We start from the raw sequence: 18658 nt of genomic DNA, 5'->3' as shown, positions 1-18658 counted from the left end.
CTGGACACTCTTATCACTTGCTTGAAGGGGTCTGCAGCCCCCAAAGGGTTAAGAATCTCTGTTCTAGAGGAGCGAAGGCTCAGCACAGTTGCTAGAGTAGGACCTCAGGAAAAGTTCCTTCAGTTCTCAACTTCAAATGGCCATCATCCATCTGAGTTCAGTTCTGGCTCTACCACTTACCAGCAAGTCACTTAGCCTCTCTGCACCTCAGTTTCATCTGTAAAATGAGGGACATCCCAGGGTTCATAAGATAATTGAATGATGTGCAAATACAAAACATTTTTATTTTAGACAGAGTCTCGCTCTGTCACCCAGGCTGGACTGCAGTGGCATGATCTCGGCTCACTGCAACCTCTGCCTCCTGGGTTCAAGCGATTCTCCTGCTTCAGCTTCCCGAGTAGCTGGGATTATAGGTGCCTGCCACCACGCCTGGCTAATTTTTGTATTTTTAGTAGAGACGGGTTTCACTGTGTTGGCCAGGCTGGTCTCGAACTTCTGATATCAGGTGATCTGCCCGTCTCGGCCTCCCAAAGCTGGGATTACAGGCGTGAGCCACCACGCTGGTCAGAATGCAAAACTCTTTTTCTCCGTCTTGTTCTGTCACCAGGCTGGAGTGCAGTGGCATGATCTTGGCTCGCTGCAACTTCCGCCTCCCAGGTTCAAGTGATTCTCCCACCTCAGCCTCTTGAGTAGCTGGGATTACAGGTGCCCGCCACCAGGTGTGGCTAATTTTGGTATTTTTAGTAGAGACGGGGTTTCACCATGTTGGCCAGGCTGGTCGCGAACTCCTGACCTCAGGTGATCTGCCCACCTCAGCCTCCCGAAGTGCTGGGATTACAGGCATGAGCCACCTTGCCTAGCCAAAACTCTTAACCCAACATCAAGCTCTTGGTAAGCACTCAATAAATGGAAGCCATTTTGATTATGATTATCAAAGTCTAGAATATAAAGTGGACTGTGTACATGTACTCTTTAGGAGCAGTCTTTTGGCCCCAAACTAGATTCTATGGGAATCCCCAGGTAAGATGTTCCTCCAAAATGAAGTGGAGCCATGTGACCCGGGGTCTTTAAACATTGCTTTCTCAAACCCTCCCCAAGTAGGGTACTTCTCCCCCAGAGGCACAGGGATCTGGCCACACTGGGAGATAAGCTTCTGGAAGTGGGGGCACATCAAGCATCTGGGTGGTACCAGTGCCTGGGCCTGACCTGGAGTCTTCACCAGCCTGCTCCTTTTGGGGAAGCTTCTGACAATTTTGATTACCAAAATCTTCCCGCCTTTTGGGATAATACATTCAAATGCTCCATTGAGACAGACTTCTGTATCTTTACAGGCCCTAGAATGAGACCAACCCAAGGTCCAGCATCTGCGGAATGTCCAAGGTGGAACCAGGAAGGAACAACTAAACCACTCCTTTTCCCCTCTTCCCAACACACCCGTCTCTCCTCCCAGATCCTTGGAGCTCTCCGCCCTCAGAACCTACAAGCTGCCCAGGGGTCTTCCAGACCAGCCCCAATTGCTTCCAGCCTCCTTCCTCCAGCACACCCCTGCAGCCTTGGGCCACTGATCCTGTGCCAAAGCTTCCCCCACCTCTGGGCTCAGAAGCAGGTGTAATCCCAACTCCAGCAGGGAATCCCAGAGGTGAAGGTCACGGGAGAATCTTTAATCTTCAGTTCCCAGGAGAGAAGATACCCAAAGAGCAGGGAGCAGGAGCCAGCTCCAGGCCATCCATTTGTTTATTCATCAATCATTCATTTATGCATTAATCATTCATTCCCCCCACCCATCAATCACTCATCTGCTTATTTATTCATTCAGTGTGTTTGTACCTTGTCCTTGCTTTGGTTACCGCAGATGTTGGTCCTCTCCTGCTTTGATCTGTCCCCTGTTTCTCTGGCAGCTGCACAGCAGAAGCCTTCTCATGTCCCTTGTTGGGTACTTGGCTGAGAGGCTGTCTCCCTCTCAGAGGTGCCTAAGGAAAGCCAAAGGGACAGTGCAGAGCTGTCTGCTGCCTGCAATTTCCCTTCCATTGCAAAATCCAGTCTTCTGGTCCATGGGTCAGTGGGAGAGATTGGGAGGGGCTGCAGAGGGGTCTCCAGGGCCAATCGAGGAATAATGGTCTGGACATCCTCACCGTGTGCGAGCTCTGGCTGTTTAAAAAAGAAAAAGAAAAAACAATATGCTGATCCTTCTGGGAGAAAGGTGACTGTAGGAGACTCTAAGCTTCTGTGCCTGGTTCTGAGGCCTGAGCTCCGATCTTTGAGGGGGTTTGGGGAACATGGTATGGGAAAACCTGGGGCTGGAGTTTCAGAGGCCTAAGCTGTGAACCTTCTGACAGGTCTCCCGTCTTCCATCCTTCCATCTACCTGGTCCCCGTAAAGTCTGTTCTCAGCCAGCAGCCAGTGATCCTTTAGTAAAAGACCATGTCCTGCCTCTGCTCAAAACCCTGCCCTGACTTTCAGTTCTCTCAGAGCAAAAGCCAAGGCCCCACTTGATGGGGTCCCCCTCATCTCCCACTCACTCCCTCCATTCAGCGCCCACTGGCCCCATCCTTCCAGAACTCACCAGCCACACTCCTACCTTAGGGCTTTTGCTATCATTGTTTCTTCTGAAACAGGCTTGACCTGGATGACATGCTTGAAAATGACTCACTTTCTCACTTCCTTCAAGTCTTTGCTCAATTGAAACCTTCCCCATGAGCCTACCATGACCCATCCTATTAAAAATTGCAAAGCACACAGGCGCGCGCACACACACACACACATACACATCCCCCCACTCTCAACACCCCTGCTCCTTAGCACTCATCATCTTCTAACGTAATACATAATTTACTTATTATTTTTACCATTTATTATCTGTCTCTGCCTGCTCAAGAATAACTTCCAATAGGGCAGGGGTCTTTGTATGTTTTCTTCACTGATGTGTCCCGAGGGTGGGCCATCCCACGGATGCCTGGTATATAGCAAGAGCTAGTAAAACATTCCTTGGATGAAAGAATGAATGAGTTAATGGGCTGTAGGAAGCTCTGAGGATGCAGCTTGTGAAGCCACGGGCTGTGGAGTTTGGGGCTTCTTGAGGGTAGAATTTAGGAGGCCCACAGTGGCTTCTATCAGCTGTGCTGAGGAGAGACGAGCCAGGCAAATTGCCCGCTCCCAGCCTTCTCGGGGAGGAAAGGTAGGCAGCAGCGTCGGTGGGGATTGCGCTAACTCAAGATGCCAGCTCCGTGCCGCTCTGGGGCTGGCCAGCGCTCTGGATGTCATTAGCTGATTTGTTCTGCTCTGCAGAATGTACTTTTCATATTTAGGCAGAAAAAACAGCTTTCGATCCTTGTGCCCTTTCTTCTGTGAGCTGTAGCACATGGCCTGCTTATTATGAATTAATCCTCTAAAGAGCATGTTCATTCTTCTAATTTAATTGTGCTTCGTTTCAGAAAATAACTAAACCCAGTGCGGAATAAACTCCAATGCTGATCGGTTTTCAAGACGTTAACCTAAGACAAAACACTGCTAGAGGGCAGCAGCAATTTGGAATCATTAAAGGGAACCCATGTAAATAATAAAAACAAAACTAAAATGCAGAATTAAATTAAGGAATAGGAAATTAAATTTGGGAATCTAATCTAAAATTGAGGCCTTATATGCCCAGGCTTCCCTGGCTTGGCTCTTCACTCAGGAGTGCCCAGGAGAGGAGGTTCTGCAGAGGTTCCCACGACCAGGGAAGTGGCAGCCCCTCCTGGGTGACAGTGTGCTGCTCTGGGAAGAGAGATGTGGGCTGAAGTGGGAGAAAGGGGGCTTTCCTCCCACAGGGTCAACTGTGATGAAGACGAAAGCCACACTGTCACAGCTGCATCTGGATGGCTCGTCCTGAGCCCTGGTGACCGGTTCAGGAGAACTGCCTGCAGTCAAGAGTCTGAGCTGCCACTCACTAAGAGAAAGCACAGGAAATGAGGCAGATGGTGCTGAGTGGCTGCTGGCCTGAGATGCTGGGAGTTGTCAGCCCTGGGCAAAGAAGCTGCGCCAGCCCTCCTTCACCTTTGGGCCCTGGGCACCCTCCCACAGGTGACCCAGCTCAAGACAGAGGCTGAGGGAGTTTCCTCCTGCCCGGGGAATGGCCCCTAAGCAGAGTCCTGGCCTCCCCACCACCACCGTGAGAGCCCAGTTCCAGATGGAGGAGCCCCAGACTCCAGCATCACCATGGCAGGTCAGGCCTCCCCCAGGCAAAATGAGAAAGGGAAGATGGGAAGGATGGGGGCTGGGGATGAGAAGAGAGCCAAATTATAAAAGGTCTGCAAGTCAGATGTACAGTCAGGGGCAGAGTTAGCACCTTGGCTCAGGCTTCATTATGTATTGATTTTTTAGACCCTGTCCCTGGGGTAGTCTCTCTTTTTTCTCTCCATATTTCTACCTCCTCTGGCTCTCTTCCTCTCTTTCTCCCACCTCCCTCCTCAAAGTGAAAAGAGATCAGCCTTCTGAGTCAGACAGACTGATTTGGAGCCACAGTTCTTCCTCTTACTTGGTACTAGAGCTTCAACAAACTATCTTGCCTTCCTTGACCTCAGTTTCCTCATATGCAATGCTAATAATATCTGCCTCCTTGGTTTGGGCTAAATGCAAGAAAGCACCTGGCACAGAGCAGGCACTCAGGCACTTCTGCTTTTTCATTCTCTGTTTCACCAGTGATTCTTTACACGCCACTCTCTACACACACATGCACACACGTGCACACGTGTGCACACACAGGCTCCGCAGGCTCCATCCTCTGCCAAAGGCCTTAGACTGTGTTTCTAGAGCACCACAAGCAGTTAGAAAAAAAAAAAAAAAGTCCAGTCAATCAAATGCAATCAACTGCTTGCTTTGATTCACAAAGGCAAACATTCAAACAGACAGCCATATCCCAGTATCAAAGTGAAGTTTTCCATTGCCATTTTCATTCGGAGTTCTACATGGATAAATTAGCCACCTTAAAATAGATCTCTTTTTTGAAAAAAGAAGAGAATACAAACAAGCAAAGAAAAACTAATAATCACTTGTTCTCATTTAATTCACATTTTGATCAAGAAACTGATGCACAAAATTGAGGCCACAATGTTGATTGGTCAGTTAAACAGTGATTGCATCTAAAACTATCCAAGATGGAGACCACAAGGACAAAAAAGGCTAAGAGTTCTGTCTTGAATTCCCTGGCTACTTTGCTAACTGCCTGCAGACAGCATGCTAGTCTCTTGCCTGTCTCCTGATTTATACCCATAAATTAAGGCACTGTGTGGCACAACCAATCTCGGTTCTCCCAGAACAAACCCAGAAACCTCAGAGAAGCCACCTGGTGTGGATCCAAAATCCGTGGAAGATCCACCTTCAATGTCAATGGAAAAGAAGCAGGAGAGCCACACCCTGGCCTGAGGCTACTAGGGAGAAGGAAGGTTTACCCTGAAGGTGAGGACCAGGACCAGGTAAGCCACAAAGTTGGCCTACACTTGGGTCCAGGGGCAAATACTGGAAAATGACCCCTCAGCCTTTAAAAGTTAAAAAGGTATGCAAATTTCTTAGACACGTAAAACTCTTAACAGAAGACTTATCCAGGGAGCCCCACCTGTTGAGGAGCTCAGTTGATGGGGGGTTAATTTCTAGAAGGCTGGAGTAAGTGTGGTCAGTTAAATAGTATTATGGACCGCACGTTTCTATCCCCCGAAATTCATATGTTGAAACCCTAATTCCAAATAGGATGATATTAAGAGGTGGGGCCTTTGGGAGGTAATTCGGTTTAAATGAGGTCATGAGGATAGAGCTCCCATGATGGCATTAGTGACCTTACAAGAAGAGAAAGAGACGAGAGTCATTTGAGGACACAGAGAAAAGACAGCCATCTGTCTTCTCTCCAGGAAGAGGACCCTCACCATCTGGAGGTGCTGGTGCCTTGATCTTGGACTTCCTAGCTTCCAAAACTGTGAGAAACAAGTGTTTGTTGTTTAAACCACCCAGTTTATGGTATTCTGTTGTAGCAGCCTGAACTGATAAAGACAAATGGTTTCTGTATTTCTGATCTTCAGTGAAAACCTCCGTTTCCAGAATATGAAACTGCCTGCCTGGGAGGGCTTTTGTGTGGAGGCAGTTTCCCCATTTTACCATGAAGCCTCAAGTCATGTCTACCCAACAGAAGAGCTTTCAAGGTGGCTACACTTGAGAGGCAAACTAATTTGTTTCCCTAAAACAACTAAATTCCCTTCCATCTTAAGTCCATATAGCTTGAGTTTGTGCAACCCATCCAACCAGGGATCCTTTCCCCATTGGTAACTCTAATATTATTGCTGATAACACTAGTGAAAATAGTCAACATTCATTGAGAGCTTACTTGATGCCACACATTTGTTCTAAGTGCTTCATAAGAATTATTTCATTTAATCCCTACAACAACCATATGACGTAGACATTATTGTCCCCATTCTATAGATGAGGCAACTGAGGCCCAGAAAACAGAGCAGCTAGCCCATTATAACAACAAAACACAGCAGCACCGGGGTTTGAACCTAGGCGATGCCCCCAGATTCTGAAGTCTCCTCACCACTAACGGTACTTCCTGTTGGTCACCAGCTCCCCCCATCCACACATCTATCCATAGTGACCCTAAATATAGGCCACATGGAAAAGAGAGTTCACCAGGCCTTTGGGAACTCATATCTGGAAGGCAGCCTTGTGTTTACAAAATGCCTTCCCACGGCTTTTCTTCCCTGGTCCTTGTGGAACATGGTGGCTAGGTCTTCAAGGTCATCCTTGCCTTTCAGCAAATGCTGTGTCCTGGGCTCTGTGGGGTGTATGGTATAGAGACAAGACCATGCTTTATTCTGTCTCATGGATTAACTTCTCACAGCCCATAAGGGCAACACAAGCTTGGCACCCAGCAGAACATTCCTGGAGGAAACAGCCTTGTCAGTGTACAGGTACTCATTTAAATTCCAGACCCTGGTTTTTAAGACACACATCTGCAGTGGGCATATGTAGTGATAGATGAAAACAGAAATGGTTTTCCACTGTTTCTGTATTATTAGATGTGACCTACTATCGAAAGAGCAAAGAAAGAGTGGAAAATTAAAGGTGATTTGATATTAGCCTCCTATTCATATTAGAAAAAGTAACTGCTCTTGCGGTTTTCCTCACAGAGGTGTCTTTATTCATTTGACATGCCTTTAATAACTAATTCTAGTTGTCTGGTTGCCAAGAAAGATTTCCTACGGGCAGACTTGAAAGTGACTCGAAACTCTTTGCATGCCCGGCTTCAAATGATCCCAGAACAGCAAACATTCAGCTTCCCTCCAGACTTCTGAAGTGTGGGAATAACATGAAAGAATGAACAAGAATCATTCTGCAGCCTGCATATGCTATGAGCAGAGCTGTCTGGCAGAGGTTATGGCTCTGTCTACATGGACCAGGCATAGTGAGATTTGGAAATAATCTCATGCATTTGATCCATGGAGTCAGCCAAACCAAATGATTTATTTCAAGAAAATAATCTACTTTGGGGCCAGAATGGTGTAGGTCAGTCATAAACAGATTGAGCTTTCCTCTCTGTGCACAGACCTGGAGTGGGCAGAGAAAGGCTGGGAAAACAACCACAATTGCTCTCATAGGGTCACAACCAAATAAGTCATGCTATGAATGTGTACATATATTCACTACAATGGTCATTCATCTACTTATGGCAGGCTAAGTGGATGACCTACCTACATAAACTAATTCTCACAAGAATCCTACTTGTGAGGTAAGAGTATCATTATTCCCATTTTACCAATGGGAAAACTGAGCCTCTGAGATGTTCAGTAATTTGCCCAGGACTCACAGTTTTGGAAGTAGAAGTTGGCTAAGTGTTCATCAGACATTTCTTTTTTTCCTCCTGGGCACACAACAAGATGCCACTTTCCCTCCCGTGAAGTTAGATGCAGCCATCTGACTGAATTCTGACCCATAGAAAGTGGATAGAAGTGACATACGTCATTTCCAGTTCCTGCCCATACATGATTCTCTCTTTTCCTAGTAAATGACTGAATGGAGATGATTCTGAGGACTTAGAAAGGATAGAACCTGAATATGGAAGAATACAGGATTCTAACCAACTGCTTTGAGCAGAACCCCTTCATCAGCCTGCATTGGATGGTGATAGGAGCTAGAAATAACCTATTGTGTTAAGCCACTGAAATGTGATGATGGTTGGTTCCAGCTGAAAACCTAAACTGATTATTAATGCAACTCATAAGCTGCTTCCAAACTCAAAAACTCTAACATTCATGCTCTTAACCTTTTCTCTTGTCTGTAACCACACGGGGTCTCATCAACTTATCCCCAGGGGACATTAGGAGATGTCCCCTTTTTTGAGTATCAGTTTCCTTTCTGCTCTAGAGGTCCTAATGTGGTGGTGTGTTTGCTTTTCGCTTTTCTACCTAAGCAGACACATTTCTGTTGTTGTTGCTTTTTTTTTTTTTTTTTTTTTTTTTTTTAAGAATCTGCTAAAAGCTACACCTACTATTTCTTGGTTAATCTATCCCCATCGTGGGGCTCTGCATATTCAAGTTGTCTTTGATTTCTCCTCTGCTATGTTATTAGTAACATCTGATCAGTTACTTGTATCTCTTCCATCCTTGTCCTTCACTCTATTTCCCCTTATCAGTCTCACCTGGTTTAATCACAGCACTCTCCAAACTTGCCCCTTCTCCTCCTGCCCATCATCCCATTGACTCCAAAAGGACCTTCCTAAAACAGAGCTGGTCCCAGTATCCCCAGCATCAAATTTTTTCATGTAAAGTCTATCAATACCATAATGCAAATACCCTGTAATCAAGCAATTCCACTTATATGAATTTATAGATACATGCACAAAATGATGTACATACAAACATATTCACTCCATCATTGTTTGAAGTGGCAAAAGATTGGAAACACCAAATGTCCATCAGTAGCGTCTTGTTACATCAACTATAGAATGCAATGAGCTCCACCTAAAAATCTCCAAGATTGGCTGGGCGCGGTGGCTCACGCCTGTAATCCCAGCACTTTGGGAGTCTGAGGCGGGCGGATCACGAGGTTAGGAGATCGAGAACATCAAACGCAGTGAAACCGTGTCTCTACTAAAAATACAAAAAAGAAAATTAACCAGGCCTGGTGGCGGGCGCTTGTAGTCCCAGCTACTCGGGAGGCTGAGGTAGGAGAATGGCGTGAACCTGGGAGGCAGAGCTTGCAGTGAGCCCAGATCGCGCCACTGTACTCCAGCCTGGGCGACAGAGCAAGACTCCATCTCAAAAAAAAAAAAAAAGTCTCCAAGATTTATGGTTAAGTATAATGTGCAAGGTACAGGACAGTGTATATAACATACTAATATTGGTGTTTAAAAAGTAACCGGGAGATACATTTACATATATGTTTACAAAGACATGGAATACCTTTGAAAGAATGCACAAGAAACTGGTAATAACAGCTGCTTCTGGAAAGGGAACTGAGTGTCTAGGGCTCAGGGATGAGAAGGAGAAACACTTTTCAGTGAATATACATTTGTATTGTTTGAAGACTTTATGCATGTATTAACTTTAAAAAAAATAAAATAAAACTGTGCTTCCTAGTGCTTATTTGATGAAATCCAAATCCTGCAGGAAGAAAGAAGAGACTCTTCAAGTTCTGGCTCCAATACGTTTTTTCTGCTTGCTCTCTCACTCGACCGCACTGTTCTCTGAACATTCCTGGTACTCCCTCATCTCTGTGCCTTTGTTTAGGTCTCTCCCTCCCCTGGAAAGTCCCGTCCCTATTCAGCAGAAACTAATCCATGTTATCTCCTTCATTTTCTTTATAACTCTATATGATGGCCCTTTTCCCCAGTTTGCTCTGCACAAGAGATGCGTCTTTCTTTCCTACAAGATGATATGTTGTCTTACACATTGAAAGTGTTCAAAATGTGGCTGTGCCTTGAACCAAAGCTATAATTCTACGTGTCTCAGCAACAGCTTCTAGAAATGGCTGGGAAGGGGGAAAGGGATGGGCTCACCCTTCCCCACAAAGAAGGAGTCAGATCTAAAATCTATCCCATTAGGTTGGGGGCTGGACTAAGTAAGTAATATATCTCAGCCCGGGATACTGGAACATTCTGCAAGAATGAACCTCCTTCCTCTGGTTCACTCCCAAGGCCACTTCCCCATCCCCAGTCTCTTTGCCCAAAGACCAACAAGTCCATGGTACTGCTATGCTCGAGACTGAAATGGTCTCTTTGGCATCAGGCTGACTGCATGATGCTTTCTGGGGAGAGAGACATCCATTGCCCTAGACCACAGTCTGGGGTTTAAACTCAGTTGTCACAATTATTTGAAGCCTATTAAGTTTATTTATGTTCCCAAGCAGGTCCACTAGAGAAGGACCATCATAGTCGTAAATATCAGGGCTGCTGTTCTCCAGACCCAGCTGTGCCTCTATGCCCCTCCCTTTCTCAGCGCTACCGGCCCTGCTTACAGACTGGAGCCAGGCGCTCTGATTCGGTGCAGTACCCACGCCCTGTTCAATCAATTCTGCCGGCCCAGCTAGTCAACGCGCACTTCCGCACGTTCTGTGTAGTGGGAGTATGTCTGAACAAGACTCGGATCTCCGTGGGAGTGATGGCATCTTCTAGTCCTGTCCATGTTAAATACATAAGGTTCAGGATCCAGGCTTTTGCCTCCAAGACTCATGGGGACCTAAGGACTGGCACTGAACCCTGGGCAGAGTTAGGGACCCTTCTAACTCAACTAGAAGTCTTTGAGAAAACTAAGGACTGACTGCATGTCTGCTGAAGATGCTTGCAGAGTTCTTGGCTGCGTGAGGGTTTCATTTTACCCATCGGTGTGGTGTAAAGGAGACCGCTTAGTCCTAAGAGCAGTGTTTTCCAAAGCATATGCCATTGTACACTGGTCTTGTAAAATGAAAAAGTAAAGATGATTATGTAGTCAAAAAGTTTATGAAACAGTGGATACTAGATCCTCGTCTGGGGAGATTCATAGTGTACTTCGCATATTAGAGGGCCTGAGAAGTCCTGCCATAAAGAAAATTGTTTAACTCAGTGTGATCTAAACACGTTTCACAAAAGAATCCTCTTTTGGTGACATCGATGGGTATCCCTTGGTAGCAGTGTTGCATGAAGTACCTTTGGGGAAAGCTGCCCTTAGAAATGCGCATGTGTGTGTGTCCCTCACGGGCAGAGCTTCCTGAGGCTTGGTCTAGGGGGAGGAACACGTCTCTAACTTCTGCCTCCCTGTCTTCCAGTTCCCAAGTCTTGAGCTGGCCACCACGCCTGCCCAGGTACAGGTGTTCTTCCTTTCTCTGCTGGCTGTTTTTTCTCTGCCCCCGCCCAGGATGTTGGAGGGAGGAAAGGGAAATGTCAGCTTCAACTTCAACCAACTGGCCCATTCCCCACCTACCTGTAGTTTCGCCCACAATCTGACTTCATATCTACCGTTTCTTGTTTCTTGTTTTTAAAGAATGAGATTGAAAAATTACTCTTTACCCTTCTTCCCAACTTTACTTCTCCTAGGAAGCCTCACCTGCGAGCATGCGCAGTTGGTTTAGGGCAGTGGTTGTCAAATTGTGGTCCCTGGATCAACAGCGACGCAACCGCATCACCTGGGAACTTGCTAGAATTGCAAATTCTCAGACTCCCACTGAATTAGACATTCTGGGGTAGAGCCCAGCAATTTTTGTTTTAACAAGCCCTCCAGGTGATTCTGATGCAAACCATTAGTCTAGGGTGTTGGAAATCTCTTTCACTGAGCAGGTTCTATTTTTCCTCATTCGTTTTCTGCACATGTTTTTATTTATACCACACCAAATTCCGAAAAGGGTGAGGACAACCAATACTGAAATACTTAGGTGCTAGCACAATTAAAACAAATGTACAGACACTCTTCCTCCCAATAACTGCCCGGCTCACACCCTCACCTCCTCCAGGTCTCAGAGAGGCCCTCCTTGATCATTTCCAAAATGTCAATCTCCTCTCACTGCACTCCTGCTCCCTATCCTCCTCTACTTTATTTTTCTCGTTAGCATTGATTATTATGTATATACAATCGATACAATTTATTTTATTTTCTCTCTCCTCCCTTGAATATAAGCTCCATGGGGCAGGGCTTTTCATCTATTTTGTTCCCTACTTCATCCCTAGCACTAGAATGATTCCTGCTTCAATACACATTTGTTCAATAGACGACCCTTATCATAAGGAGGAGAAGGCTGCTATGGTGATGAAACATGGAATTTTACTCTGAGCTTCCCAGCAGTCAAAGAGTTACAAAGATCTCTTTATCAAATAACAGGAAATCAGAAAGTCCTTTTGGGAAAGACAGAATCAGCCCAGACCCCCTTTTTGCCGTGTGTGCTCCCTGGGTGGGTAACAACCATTTCTGATAATGTCCCTGGGAGACTCTGCGCTCATCTCAGAGCAGCCTGGAAGTCTCAACCAGCTTCTATCTCCACCGATTCAATCCCAGGGAAGTTTTTCTTTTTTCTCCAGTGAGAAATGGGCAGACTCCTCCCAAAGATGTCTGTGCTGAACTGGTCTCCTGGCAGAAGGGAAAGGGCACACAAATTACAGGAAAAGGTCTGCTTGTTGAATCAGTTTTGTAGGTTAAACATGGTGGGACAGAAGGGAAGGGGCAGGAGAGTGTTCAACCATATTGAGTTCTTTTTTAAACTGCCTGGAAGGGTAGCCCCCACCTGGGAGAATGTATCTAGCACTGATAAATTTATAAAGTATTTGACCTTTAATCAATCCTAATATTTTCAATCCACAGAGCCTTCTTAAACGCCTGCAGCCCTGCCCCTAGGCCCCTATTCATCACAATTACTGCTCCAACTGTCGGAGGCAGGGCATGAAATGGTGCACGCTGACGTCCAATATTTTATCACTAATAAAGAGAAACATCCCAAGTATTTGCACAGTTCTGATACTTTCCAGCCCCGAGCCCAGGAAAAGGGGGAGTGTGGTGATTTATGCGCACTGCCAGGCATTGTTAATTGGGCTCTGGGCTAGAGGCCCTGGAGCTGCTTTTCTTTGCTTCCCAACCATGAACCAGGATGTGCAGAGAACAGTGGGTCAGGGGTGCAAGAGACCCCCGCAGAGCACACAGTAGGCCCTCACTCAGTATCTGGGAAGTGCTGGAAAACACTAGAGGGCAGTTTTTCAAAATCAAGGCTTGGCAAGTGCTCACCTCCACTGGTGGCTTTGTAAACAGATCCAATGTTTATAAGCAATCTCCTTCTACTTGTTGCCACGCTGGGCTGCAATCCTCCCCACGTTCCTTGTCTCGCCTTCCCGCCCCTCCCCCACCCCATCCCTACTCAGGGTCTACAGTCCAGCCCCGTTTCCTTCTCAGTTCAAAGTCCCTCCCTGTCTGCCTCTCAGCTCCAAGCAGAGGGAAGCTCAGTTTCCAGTCACAGCATTCAGACAACCCACAGGCTGCATCTATATGGCACCCAAACATCTGGATGAAATGTAAACAAAACAAGCAGATGTTTCTCTTTTATTACAGCAGGTGCCTTAGCAGTGCCCTCAGCCTGGGGCTGAAAGCGAAGGGCTCCCTCTGGGAACTAGGACACCAGAGTCCAAGTTCCAAGAGGGAGTTTGGGAGGGCTGCCTACCCTTGAACTTATCAAGGAGCTAGTCCCTTGGGTGTCATAGACAGGGATGAGTGAAGAAAGCCAGATACTCCTAGGGAAAAGATGCTGGTGAAACTGACAATGGAGGATGGTGTCTGTGTGGGCAGAATGAAAGGTTCGGGAATTGGGAGCAAAAGAAGAAGATGCCAATGCAAATCAGTGGAGGAAGGCGTTGATTTCAAATAGCTCTCTAATTTCATTGTGACGAAGAGTTTCCTGAGCCTCCACATTCCATACCACTGCCTTCCAGGGAAAGAAACAAGACGTGGCCTGCACAAATCTCCATCTTAGCCCAGGGTCTCCTGTGCAAGAGGAGTTGGGCTCCAGAAAGAGAGGATGTCCTGGGGGCTTGGATGACCTCCTGGGGTTTCAAAAACAGCACACACCTCCCCTTTCTCAGGCCATCTTCCACCTAACAGGAGACAAAGGGATGCATCACATTAGACTAATAAAGGTGGGCTGAGAGGTTCATGAAAGGGATAATTGAGGGAGGACAGGGGGACAACAGACCATGAAGAACAGAGTGATAACAGCCACAGAGAACCAGAGGTAAAAACAGATGAATTGGTTTCCATTTGCCTTCCCTTCACTCCTGCCAGCCCCTCTATCCTGACTCTGTGTGGCCCACTAATATACTCCCCCAGTGCAGTCCTGATCCTCTTCCCTGCTCCCCCAGTCCTGTGTGTGACACTCACACTCCCCCAGGTCTCTCCTCTACTCCTCAAACCCTGGGTGCACTGACACTCTCCAATCCTGTCCCCCACTTCCCTAGTCCCTGGGTGTAACACTCAACACACTCCCAGTCCTGTGCCCTCTCCCCCAGTCCTGTGTGACACTGAACACACACCCCCAGTCTTCTCACCCATCCCCTAGTCTCTGTGTGTAACACTGAACACACTCAATCGTGACCCCTACCTCCCCAGCCTCTAGGTATAATGCTAAACACACTCCTAGTCCTGTTCCTTACTCCCCCAGCCTCTGGGCGTGGCATTAAACACAGTCCTCCAGTCCTCTCCCCCACTCCTCTAGCCCTGGGTGTAACACTGGACATGCTCTCCTGGCCGTCTGCCCTTTCTCAGTCTTGGATGCAACACTAACACACCCTCCAGTCCTGTCCCCCATGCTCCCAACCCTTGGGTAAGGCACTGCTCCCACACTCAATGGGGAGCCAAGGAACAGTTACGTTCCCTTGGCTCCTCCACCTTCTGTCACGACAAACACATTCCTCAGGGCCACCTTCCTTGGTGGCAGCTATTTTACCCTACTATCTGCAGAAAGACTCTCAGGTCCGTACTGTGATCCTGTGTGCCAGCCCAGCACCAAGCATTGTGGAGACAGAGGGAGAGAGAGAAAGGGGAGACAGAGGAGAGAGAGTGGGGATAGCAGCAGTGGTGAGGATTGCAGCTTCTCATGCATCCATTGATTACTGGATTTTGTGTCAAAGGCAAATATTTTCCTTTGACCTCAGTGTTCCTGTCTGCAACACTGAGCTGCAATCTGGCATCAAGCACCCTGGGAAAGGGGCTGATTGCCACAGAGAGTTGAGAATTCAATAACTGGACTCTGGTTAGGACCAGGTCAGACACAACGTGGAGAAAGGATTATATTTTGGGAGGGAGGTAGTATTTTTGTTTTGTTTTTCTTGCTTTTTTTTACAAAACAGTAACTGTCAAGCAATGCCTCCAGGCTTTGGGGTTTCCAAGTGACGAATTTTACCCCTGATAACCACAACAACCCCTGAAAGAAGTGGAGGCTTTCCTTCCATATTTTGGGGGGCTGGGAGGGGCAAGGCATAGGAATCAGACACAAAGAAAACTGAAGTATGGGTGATCCAATTCCCCTTCCCCCAAGTAGCCTTGCTTTTTAGCTCCATGGGTTAGAAGTTTATAGGAATTCTGGATCCATGGTTTCCTATGGTCGCTTTTACAGATCTTGTTAATTTATTACCCGTGGTTACACTTTTAATGGAAATCATGAAGAAATGGCAAAGGAAACATGAGCTAATTTTTTTTCCAGTGACACATTTCACTGCTATTTAAATAGCTGTTTTGCCAAACCAAACACAGCGCTTACAGCCAGCGGTGACACATGAAGGAGATCGCTGTGGCCGATCCTGCCTGCGGCATCCAGAACAGGCGAGACTTTCTCTCAGCTTCCCCAAGGGCCGGACGCCAAGGGGGGCGGGCAGGGGAGCTGGAGCCTGGGGCACAGCTGGAGCCCCAGAGCTGGGTGAGTGCAGCTTCCACCCGCCCCGGGCATGGCTGCTTCTCCGCTGCCTCCTGTCCACTGCTCACCCCGAGGGGCCCTGGGGTGACTGTTTTCTCCCACCAGCCTGGGGGACCCCCCCAGAGTTGGCCACAGCAAGGCCACCAGCAGGGCCTCCTGGCCCTCACTGCAGAATGATCTGCTCAGGCCTTTAGCCGGGAACATTATCGGGTTGTATAAAACCAGAGATAGACTTTGGGGAAGCCCTGGCCAGCTTAGTTCCAGTTCTGTGATGGCGGCAACAGTGGTACTGTGACCACGCTCACACAGGGTGCTTTTGTTAGGCAATCGCAGAGTCTGTGACTTCTCCTCCTCAGAAATGTTGGCCTCTGACGCACTCTTGCTCCCCAACTTGGGGACTGTGATGTCACCAAGCATTTATGAGCTTCTCAAGAAGCCCATTGAGACTTGTGGCATTTGGCAAGAGAGACTCCAGGGCCTGGGATGTTGGAGAAGAGGAAGAGGCCGCAGTCTGTGGCGATGGCTGGTGCAGGAGGAATGGCGGGGAAACTGTTCACAGCAGCCAAGTCAGAACTTCCCCAGGGTTAACAAATGCAGTGGGATTGAGGGAGGCAAAGTGCTTAGGGTCTGACATGAGGGCTGTGGAGACCTTGATTCATTTGTCCGATCTCAGAGGCCCTGTGACAGAGAACCCAGGGGCACCAACCTTCTGCCTGTGAGCTCCACTAATGAACAGCAGGAAGGGGCAATCCAAGAAGCAGGCACAAAATGGGGAGAGAATATTCTGGAGGGAGGAGCCTGAGCCAGCAGGAACTAGGATTTCAGCCCCACCCAGGCCCTGCTGGATCCTGAACAAGTCTAGCTACTTCTCAGATTCCCCCTCCGTGGGATGCTCTGTGGCCCCCAGAGCCCACTGCCAGTGTCAAGGTGGCAGAGCCGAGGGACTGTGACAGAATCTGGGCAGCAGGCCTGCTGGCACCCTGGGAGAAACCAGTCTCCGTCCTCTGCTTTGCAGGGAGAAAACCCACATTAGCGAGGCTGGGGGGAGAAGTGAACTGTCATCTTCCCTTTGCCAAAAAGTATATTAAATTCACTGACCACATTTTTCCAAACCCAAGTGCAGAGGACATTAGATCAACGCACACTGGCTGGGCTCTGGTGCGCCGGGCACCCCACACATTTCATTTTGCATTATTAATATTTAAACCAAAGCAGCTGTTTGCACACACAGAGCCCAGAGCCTGCCCAAGGCTCCTGTGGAGACTTCTTTCTGGGATCAGATGCACTAGCTAGGAAGCCCATTGTTGACCCTCAGGACTTTGAATTTCCCCAAGTAGACATTCATTGGTCAGGGATGGATGAGATTTCTGGGATATTTCTGAGCAAGGGGAATTGGTGGTTTGTTGGCAAGTGCAAATTCTGATGATCTGGCTTCCCTGAAATTCCTTGAGGAACTAAGTAGTAGGGCCCACCCTGAGCAGATTTTTGGGAAAGTATCTCTTTAGGCACCAACCTCCCCTCTGAGCCCTCTTCTGCCAAGCATTTTGCACCATAGAGCCTGGAGTCCTCCCCCTGGGCATTTGCAAGTTAAAGCCTCATCTCTAAGCCTGGCTGGGAGACTCTTGCCTGAGTCCTGCCCTGCAACCTGATGTACACAGCCCCTTCCCAAGCTGCCTCAACTCCCAACTTCAGCCTCGTGCTCCAACCACCAGAGTCTGCTCTGTTTTCCAGACACACTAAATTCTGTTCTTCCACAGACCACCTGCTATTTCTGCTTGCCTTTGAAATCTCAGGACAAAATTCACCTCTTCTCTGCTACCCCCACTCCTCGCTAGGACAAATTAATTACTCTTCTCTCCTTCCATCATACTTTGCCCACCTTTATTTTGACATATATCTCAGTGTATTGCAAATCTTTGTTTTTATACCTGCACTTTCAATGCACACCATGCTTTAAATAGAGTATATTATGTAATTTTTTTTTTTTTTTTTTTTTTGAGATAGAGTCTCACTCCGTCACCCAGGCTGGAGTGCAATGGTGCGATCTCAGCTCACTGCAACCTCCGTCTCCTGGGTTCAAGTGATTATCCTGCCTCAGCCTTCCAAGTAGCTGGGATTACAGGTGTGTGCCACCATGCCCAGCTAATTTTTGTATTCTTAGTAGAGACGGGGTTTCACCATGTTGGTCAGGCTGGTCTCAAACTCCTGACCTCGTGATCCGCCCACCTCAGCCTCCCAAAGTGCTAGGATTACAGGTGTGAGCCACTGTGCCCAGCATATTTATGTAATTCTTACAACAACCCTCTGAAGTAGGTACTATAATTATCCCCATTTTACAGATGACAAATCTGAGACTTGGAGATCCTGAATAGCTCATCTAAGGTTACCTAGTTAGAAAGTATGTGTTTTCCCCACCACCCCAAAACTATGAGCTCCTCAAAGAAGTGGCCATTGTCTTATGCATCCAGGGCCTGCGTAACACACTGTCTCATTTTAAGTGCTCAGTGTTTGTCAAAATAATTTTTTTTTTTTGACGGAGTTTTGCTCTTGTATCCCAGGCTGGAGTGCAATGGCACGATCTCAGCTCACTGCAACCTCTGCATCCAGGGTTCACGCAACTATCCTGCCTCAGCCTCCCAAGTAGCTGGGATTACAGGCATGTGCCAACACCCCTGGCCAATTGTTGTATTTTTAGTAGAGACGGGGTTTTGCCATGTTGGTCAGGCTGGTTTTGAACTCCTGATCTCAGGTGATCCAACTGCTGCAGCCTCCCAAAGTG

The 18658-nt window shown here is 47.5% G+C and overlaps 1 non-coding gene across 3 annotated transcripts in view; it reads right to left on the bottom strand.

The window, feature by feature from the left end:
* The window catches only part of LOC123568394 (uncharacterized), a 76406-nt gene that overhangs the window by 36734 nt on the left and 21014 nt on the right, over positions 1–18658 (bottom strand). For all 3 annotated transcript variants that reach the window (XR_012422456.1, XR_012422455.1, XR_012422457.1), the window contains exon 2: positions 1828–2148. This is a non-coding gene — a transcript (uncharacterized protein). The remainder of the gene's footprint in view (positions 1–1827; positions 2149–18658) is intronic.

This window comes from Macaca fascicularis, chromosome 13 (genome assembly GCF_037993035.2).
Source record: "Macaca fascicularis isolate 582-1 chromosome 13, T2T-MFA8v1.1".
In the NCBI taxonomy this organism is placed as follows: domain Eukaryota; kingdom Metazoa; phylum Chordata; class Mammalia; order Primates; family Cercopithecidae; genus Macaca; species Macaca fascicularis.
This window is presented reverse-complemented; position numbering and strand designations above follow the sequence as displayed.